Source organism: Salmo salar, chromosome ssa20 (genome assembly GCF_905237065.1).
Source record: "Salmo salar chromosome ssa20, Ssal_v3.1, whole genome shotgun sequence".
Taxonomy (NCBI): domain Eukaryota; kingdom Metazoa; phylum Chordata; class Actinopteri; order Salmoniformes; family Salmonidae; genus Salmo; species Salmo salar.
This window is the reverse complement of record NC_059461.1, coordinates 76,229,224-76,237,190: the sequence shown is the minus strand read 5'-3', so window position 1 is coordinate 76,237,190 and position 7,967 is coordinate 76,229,224.

Below are 7,967 nucleotides of genomic sequence, written 5' to 3'. Positions count from 1 at the left end.
CCGATGGAGAGGGAGGGATGGATTGAGAGAGGGATGGATGGAGGGGGTGCAGTGCAATGAGGCACAGCCAGGGGCGGAACAGCCTCAACGTGGGCAGTGAGGTGTGAATGTTTTAATCAGGTCAGGAAATCCTGGTAAGCAAACACAGATTAGAGAGAGCTGTCTGATATCAATCCTCAGCAGTCCAACCCTACAGAGACCATGGTTGTGTGTACCAACCAGCAGCTTGATAAACTACACCACGTTCACCTGAAACTAGAGGCACTTCACACAGTGAATGGATCTGATGCACTGCAATACCAAGGTGGTAAAAAAGAGTGTATGCCAGGTGGTACTGTAGCGATACTTGCTTTGTACATTATTATGATGTTACAGACAAACTGCACAGCGAGAACTGCTCAGCGAAACTTCTGATGTCTCTGTGGATGGACACACACATACACACACACGCTAGAGCAGACCGTGTCAGGGCGACATTGGTTCACATTAATATGAGTGATATCTGGAGTGAGGTTGTCTGACTGGCATGAGACTGAGGAAATACCGTAAGGTCTAGCAGGCTGTTAAGAGAACAGAACAGAGTAGGGCAGAGTAAAGCTAGCAGGGTGTTAAGAGAACAGAACAGAGTAGGGCAGAGTAAAGCTAGCAGGGTGTTAAGAGAACAGAACAGAGTAGGGCAGAGTAAAGCTAGCAGGGTGTTAAGAGAACAGAACAGAGTAGAGCTATCAGGCTGTTAAGAGAACAGAACAGAGTAGAGCTAGCAGACTGTTAAGAGAACAGAACAGAGTAGAGCTAGCAGGCTGTTAAGATAACAGAACAGAGTAGAGCTAGCAGACTGTTAAGAGAACAGAACAGAGTAGAGCTAGCAGGCTGTTAAGAGAACAGAACAGAGTAGAGCTATCAGGCTGTTAAGAGAACAGAACAGAGTAGAGCTAGCAGACTGTTAAGAGAACAGAACAGAGTAGAGCTAGCAGACTGTTAAGAGAACAGAACAGAGTAGAGCTAGCAGACTGTTAAGAGAACAGAACAGAGTAGAGCTAGCAGACTGTTAAGAGAACAGAACAGAGTAGAGCTAGCAGACTGTTAAGAGAACAGAACAGAGTAGAGCTAGCAGACTGTTAAGAGAACAGAACAGAGTAGAGCTAGCAGACTGTTAAGAGAACAGAACAGAGTAGAGCTAGCAGACTGTTAAGAGAACAGAACAGAGTAGAGCTAGCAGACTGTTAAGAGAACAGAACAGAGTAGAGCTAGCAGGCTGTTAAGAGAACAGAACAGAGTAGAGCTAGCAGACTGTTAAGAGAACAGAACAGAGTAGAGCTAGCAGACTGTTAAGAGAACAGAACAGAGTAGAGCTAGCAGGCTGTTAAGAGAACAGAACAGAGTAGGGCAGAGTAAAGCTAGCAGGGTGTTAAGAGAACAGAACAGAGTAGGGCAGAGTAGAGCTATCAGGCTGTTAAGAGAACAGAACAGAGTAGAGCTAGCAGGCTGTTAAGAGAACAGAACAGAGTAGAGCTAGCAGACTGTTAAGAGAACAGAACAGAGTAGAGCTATCAGGCTGTTAAGAGAACAGAACAGAGTAGAGCTAGCAGGCTGTTAAGAGAACAGAACAGAGTAGAGCTATCAGGCTGTTAAGAGAACAGAACAGAGTAGAGCTAGCAGGCTGTTAAGAGAACAGAACAGAGTAGAGCTAGCAGACTGTTAAGAGAACAGAACAGAGTAGAGCTAGCAGACTGTTAAGAGAACAGAACAGAGTAGAGCTAGCAGACTGTTAAGAGAACAGAACAGAGTAGAGCTAGCAGGCTGTTAAGAGAACAGAACAGAGTAGAGCTATCAGGCTGTTAAGAGAACAGAACAGAGTAGAGCTAGCAGACTGTTAAGAGAACAGAACAGAGTAGAGCTAGCAGACTGTTAAGAGAACAGAACAGAGTAGAGCTAGCAGACTGTTAAGAGAACAGAACAGAGTAGAGCTAGCAGGCTGTTAAGAGAACAGAACAGAGTAGAGCTAGCAGACTGTTAAGAGAACAGAACAGAGTAGAGCTAGCAGACTGTTAAGAGAACAGAACAGAGTAGGGCAGAGTAGAGCTAGCAGACTGTTAAGAGAACAGAACAGAGTAGGGCAGAGTAAAGCTAGCAGGGTGTTAAGAGAACAGAACAGAGTAGAGCAGAGTAGAGCTATCAGGCTGTTAAGAGAACAGAACAGAGTAGAGCTAGCAGACTGTTAAGAGAACAGAACAGAGTAGAGCTAGCAGGCTGTTAAGAGAACAGAACAGAGTAGAGCTATCAGGCTGTTAAGAGAACAGAACAGAGTAAAGCTAGCAGACTGTTAAGAGAACAGAACAGAGTAGGGCAGAGTAGAGCTATCAGGCTGTTAAGAGAACAGAACAGAGTAGAGCTATCAGGCTGTTAAGAGAACAGAACAGAGTAGAGCTAGCAGGCTGTTAAGAGAACAGAACAGAGTAGAGCTAGCAGGCTGTTAAGAGAACAGAACAGAGTAGAGCTAGCAGACTGTTAAGAGAACAGAACAGAGTAGAGCTAGCAGGCTGTTAAGAGAACAGAACAGAGTAGAGCTAGCAGACTGTTAAGAGAACAGAACAGAGTAGAGCTAGCAGACTGTTAAGAGAACAGAACAGAGTAGAGCTATCAGGCTGTTAAGAGAACAGAACAGAGTAAAGCTAGCAGGCTGTTAAGAGAACAGAACAGAGTAGGGCAGAGTAGAGCTAGCAGGCTGTTAAGATAACAGAACAGAGTAGAGCTAGCAGACTGTTAAGAGAACAGAACAGAGTAGAGCTAGCAGACTGTTAAGAGAACAGAACAGAGTAGAGCTAGCAGACTGTTAAGAGAACAGAACAGAGTAGAGCTATCAGGCTGTTAAGAGAACAGAACAGAGTAGAGCTAGCAGACTGTTAAGAGAACAGAACAGAGTAGAGCTATCAGGCTGTTAAGAGAACAGAACAGAGTAGAGCTAGCAGGCTGTTAAGAGAACAGAACAGAGTAGAGCTAGCAGACTGTTAAGAGAACAGAACAGAGTAGAGCTAGCAGGCTGTTAAGATAACAGAACAGAGTAGAGCTAGCAGACTGTTAAGAGAACAGAACAGAGTAGAGCTAGCAGACTGTTAAGAGAACAGAACAGAGTAGAGCTAGCAGGCTGTTAAGAGAACAGAACAGAGTAGAGCTAGCAGACTGTTAAGAGAACAGAACAGAGTAGAGCTAGCAGACTGTTAAGAGAACAGAACAGAGTAGGGCAGAGTAGAGCTAGCAGACTGTTAAGAGAACAGAACAGAGTAGGGCAGAGTAGAGCTAGCAGACTGTTAAGAGAACAGAACAGAGTTGGGCAGAGTAGAGCTAGCAGACTGTTAAGAGAACAGAACAGAGTAGGGCAGAGTAGAGCCGGACAAATGGGAGGAGGCAGTCAAGCCTGACCTTGGAACAGCTTCAAATCTGATCCTGGTCCAGCAGTAAAACCACACACACACCGCACACAATCACAAGCAGGTACATGGTGATTTTCCTCTGACTGTTTGATAGGTTCTATACGTTTATAGGAGCAGAAAATTAGAAAAGGAAAAAGAACATGAGAGAAAAATGTAGTTTAGTACCACATACTTGTCATGTTTAAGTATATAATAAATTATGTCAGACAGATTTCATTTGCTGCAATAACAGTTGTGAGGGGCTTTAATTCTTGCCTTTACCTTGGGATGTCCAACATTTCCAAGCTCTCCTCTCTCCATAGTATTGTCCCCCCCAACGGCCTCCTCTGCATCAAAGGAACCAGATTAAACCAAGATGCCATTCGTCCGTTTGAAATTAAAACTCATCGACCAATTAAGATCATAAGTGACACCAAATACGTCGACCAGGAAAACAACATGGTAATTGGTTTTAACAAGTGAACGCACCACTACACGCAACATCATTGCGGTAAATGGCCATCTAAATGCGGTTTATGTGTTACCAAGGCTTTCCTTGAGGATGTACTGTACAGTTGAAGTCAGAAGTTTACATACACTTAGGTTGGAGTCATTAAAACTCGTTTTTCAACAACTCCACAAATTTCTTGATGACAAACTATAGTTTGGCAAGTCAGTTAGGACATCTACTTCATGCATGACACAAGTAATTTGTTTACAAACAGATTATTTCACTTATAATTCACTGAATCACAATTCCAGTGGGTCAGAAGTTTACACGCACTAAGTTGACTGTGCCTTTAAACAGCTTGGAATATTCCAGAAAATTATGTCACGGCGTTAGAAGTTTCTGATAGGCTAATTGACATCATTTGATTCAACTGGAGGTGTACCTGTGGATGTATTTCAAGGGCTACCTTCAAACTCAGTGCCTCTTGCTTGACATCATGGGAAAATCAAAAGAAATCAGCCAAGACCTCAGAAAAAATGTATAGACCTCCACAAGTCTGGTTCATCCTTGGGAGCAATTTTCAAATGCCTGAAGGTACCACGTTCATCTGTACAAACAATAGTACGCAAGTATAAACACCATGGGACCACACATCCGTCATACCGCTCAGGAAGGAGACCCATTCTGTCTCCTAGAGATGAATGTTCTTTTGTGCAAATCAATCCCAGAACAACAGCAAAGGCCCTTGTGAAGATGCTGGAGGAAACAGGTACAAAAGTATCTATATCCACAATAAAACGTGTCCTATATCGACATAACCTGAAAGGCTGCTCAGCAAGGAAGAAGCCACTGCTCCAAAACCGCCATAAAAAAGCCAGACTACGGTTTGCAACTGCACATGGGGACAAAGATCATACTTTTTGGAGAAATGTCTTCTTGTCTGATGAAACAAAAATAGAACTGTTTGGCCATAATGACCATCGTTATGTTTGGAGGAAAAAGGGGGAGGCTTGCAAGCCGAAGAACACCATTCCAACCTTGAAGCACGGGGCTGGCAGCATCATGTTGTGGGGGTGCTTTGCTGCAGGAGGGACTGGTGCACTTCACAAAATAGGTGGCATCATGAGGCAGGATAATGATTTGGATATATTGAAGCAACATCTCAAGATATCAGTCAGGAAGTTAAAGCTTGGTCGCAAATGGGTCTTCCAAATGGACAATGACCACAAGCAGACTTCCAAAGTTGTGGCAAAATGGCTTAAGGACAACAAAGTCAAGGTATTGGAGTGGCCATCACAAAGCGCTGACCTCAATCCTATAGAAAATTTGTGGGCAGAACTAAAAAAGCATGTGCGAGCAAGAAGGCCTACAAACCTGACTCGGTTACACCAGCTCTGTCAGGAGGAATGGGCCAAAATTCACCCAACTTATTGTGGGAAGCTTGTGGAAGGCTACCCGAAAAGTTTGACCCAAGTTAAACAATTTAAAGGCAATGCTACAAAATACTAATTGAGTGTATGTAAACTTCTGACCCACTGGGAATGTGATGAAAGAAATAAAAGCTCAAATAAATCATTCTCTCTACTATTATTCTGACATTTCACATTCTTAAAATAAATTGGTGATCCTAACTGACATAAAACAGGCAATTTTTACTAGGATTAAATGTCAGGAATTGTGAAAAACTGAATTTAAATGTATTTGGCTAAGGTGTATGTAAACTTATGACTTCAACTGGATTAGGCCATATTTTGAGGACAACCTTACCTTTGTAAATGTGGTCCATTTTGTCATTCCATATCAATTAAATAGCTACATAGTCATGAACAATACAGTATTCCAGCAAGCCTAGGTTATTTTATGGCTGGCTCAAGATAGCAAGGCTTGTGACTGGATCGCCTGGCAACAGTTTCTCACGCGCACATTGAGGTGTGACCGCACACGCCAAACAGGCTATTTGTCAAACCCTGTTGTGGGTGTGTGATAGATGCGAGGCCAGACATTGGCTTTGTGTGTTTCTGTTTGCTTAAGCCGCTACCCTTTAGAGCAGATTTGATTGATGAGTAAATATTAAACATGTCCTGTCAAGCCATTCCTGTACCACAAGGTTTGGTGATTAGGCCTGCCTGCTGCCATGCATGCTTACACTGACACACAAACACACACACACACACACACACACACACACACACACACACACACACACACACGCACACAGAAACATTCTGGTACAAATCTACTCAAGTAATTTGCATAAGCACACATACAGCACACACACACACACATCCCTACTAACAACAGCACACACACACAACCCTACTAACAGCAGCACACACACACAACCCTACAAACAACAGCACACAGATACAAACACATGTTCACCCATCATTCATGTTCTAGTGTAAACAAGTCACAGATTGACACATGCATGCTCATGTATGTTGTTAGCCACCTTGTTAAATGAACAAATGATCTTCTCTGTGATCATGAAGAAAACTATTCGGTTCCCTCACAGATTCTGATTGGATCTCGGCACAGACTAATAATGAACACTAGGTGGAGCTGTTGATGTACTGTAGAAAAATAACTATTGTCTGAAAAGCTGATGACAGAGGGATCAAGGGAGAGATAATGATGTATATATATAAACCCTGGATTGCTGATGCTATGAAGCCACCTGCCGCCATATTGATATTCCCCAGAAGGAGCAGTCCTCCATTTAAATGTTTCAAGGACATAGTTACATATATTTAAGTATTTCGTTGTTGTAGTGGGGACAGTACCATTAGTACTCTCTGAAATAAAGAAAGGGGGGAGAGAGAGAGAGGGGGGAGAAAATAATATTTTAGCACAGGAGTTTACTCTCTATCATGTAGTTGTCATCGAGCAAGGCTGAGAGGAAAATGATGAAGACAAGGCTGCCACCTGTTGTCTGATCTGCAAAGTACAACCCCACTGTACAGACACTTTTACCCAAGACCAAACAAAATACTGCTCAGGTTAAATTGTTTTATCGTGCAAAAGTGGAAACAGACACGAAAGTAAGAACCAGTTATAATACATCACCCTTTTATTTGACCATTTCAGTTTTGGAATCTGTGCTTACCGAGTCAGTGGCAACATCACTGCTGACAACAATGAGAAAAATAAACGTACAGTGTGTTTGGAAAGTACTCAGACCCATTGACTTTTTCCACATTTTATTACATTACAGCCTTATTCTAAAATTGATTAAAACGTTTTTTCCCCTGATTAATCTACTCACAATACCCCATAAGGACAAAGCAAAACAGTTTTTTCGAAATTTTTACTTAACTTTTTATAAAAATAAACTGAAATACCACATTTACATAAGTTTTCAGACCCTTCGCTGAGTACTTTGTTGAAGCACCTTTGGCAGTGATCACAGCCTTGAGCATTCTTGGGTATGACGCTACAAGCTTGACACACCTGTATTTGGGGAGTTTCTCCCATTCTTCTCTGCAGATCCTCTCAAGCTCTGTCAGGTTGGATGGGGTGCATTGCTGCACAGCTATTTTCAGGTCTCTCCAGATAGGTTCGATCGGGTTCAAGTACAGGCTCTGGCTGGGCCACTCAAGGACATTCAGAACCTGCATTGTCTTGGCTGTGTGCTTAGGGTCGTTGTCCTGTTGGAAGGTGAAACTTTGCACAGGTCTGAGGTCCTGAGCACTCTGGAGCAGGTTTTCATCAAGGATCTTTCTGTACTTTGCTCTGTTCAACTTTGCCTCGATCCTGACTAGCCTCCCGGTCCCTGCCGCTGAAAAACATCCTCACAGCATGACGCTGCCACCACCATGCTTCACCATAGGGATGGTGCCAGGTATCCTCCAGACATGATGCTTGGCATTCAGGCCAAAGAGTTCAATCTTGGTTTTATCAGACCAGAGAATCTTGTTTCTCATGGTCTGAGAGTCTTTAGGTGCCTTTTGGCAAACTCCAAGTGGGCTGTCATGTGCCTTTTACTGAGGAGTGGCTTCCGTCTGGCCACTCTACCATATAGGCCTGATTGGTGGAGTACTGCAGAGATGGTTGTCCTTCTGGAAGGTTCTCCCATCTCCACAGAGGAACTCCAGAGCTCTCTCAGA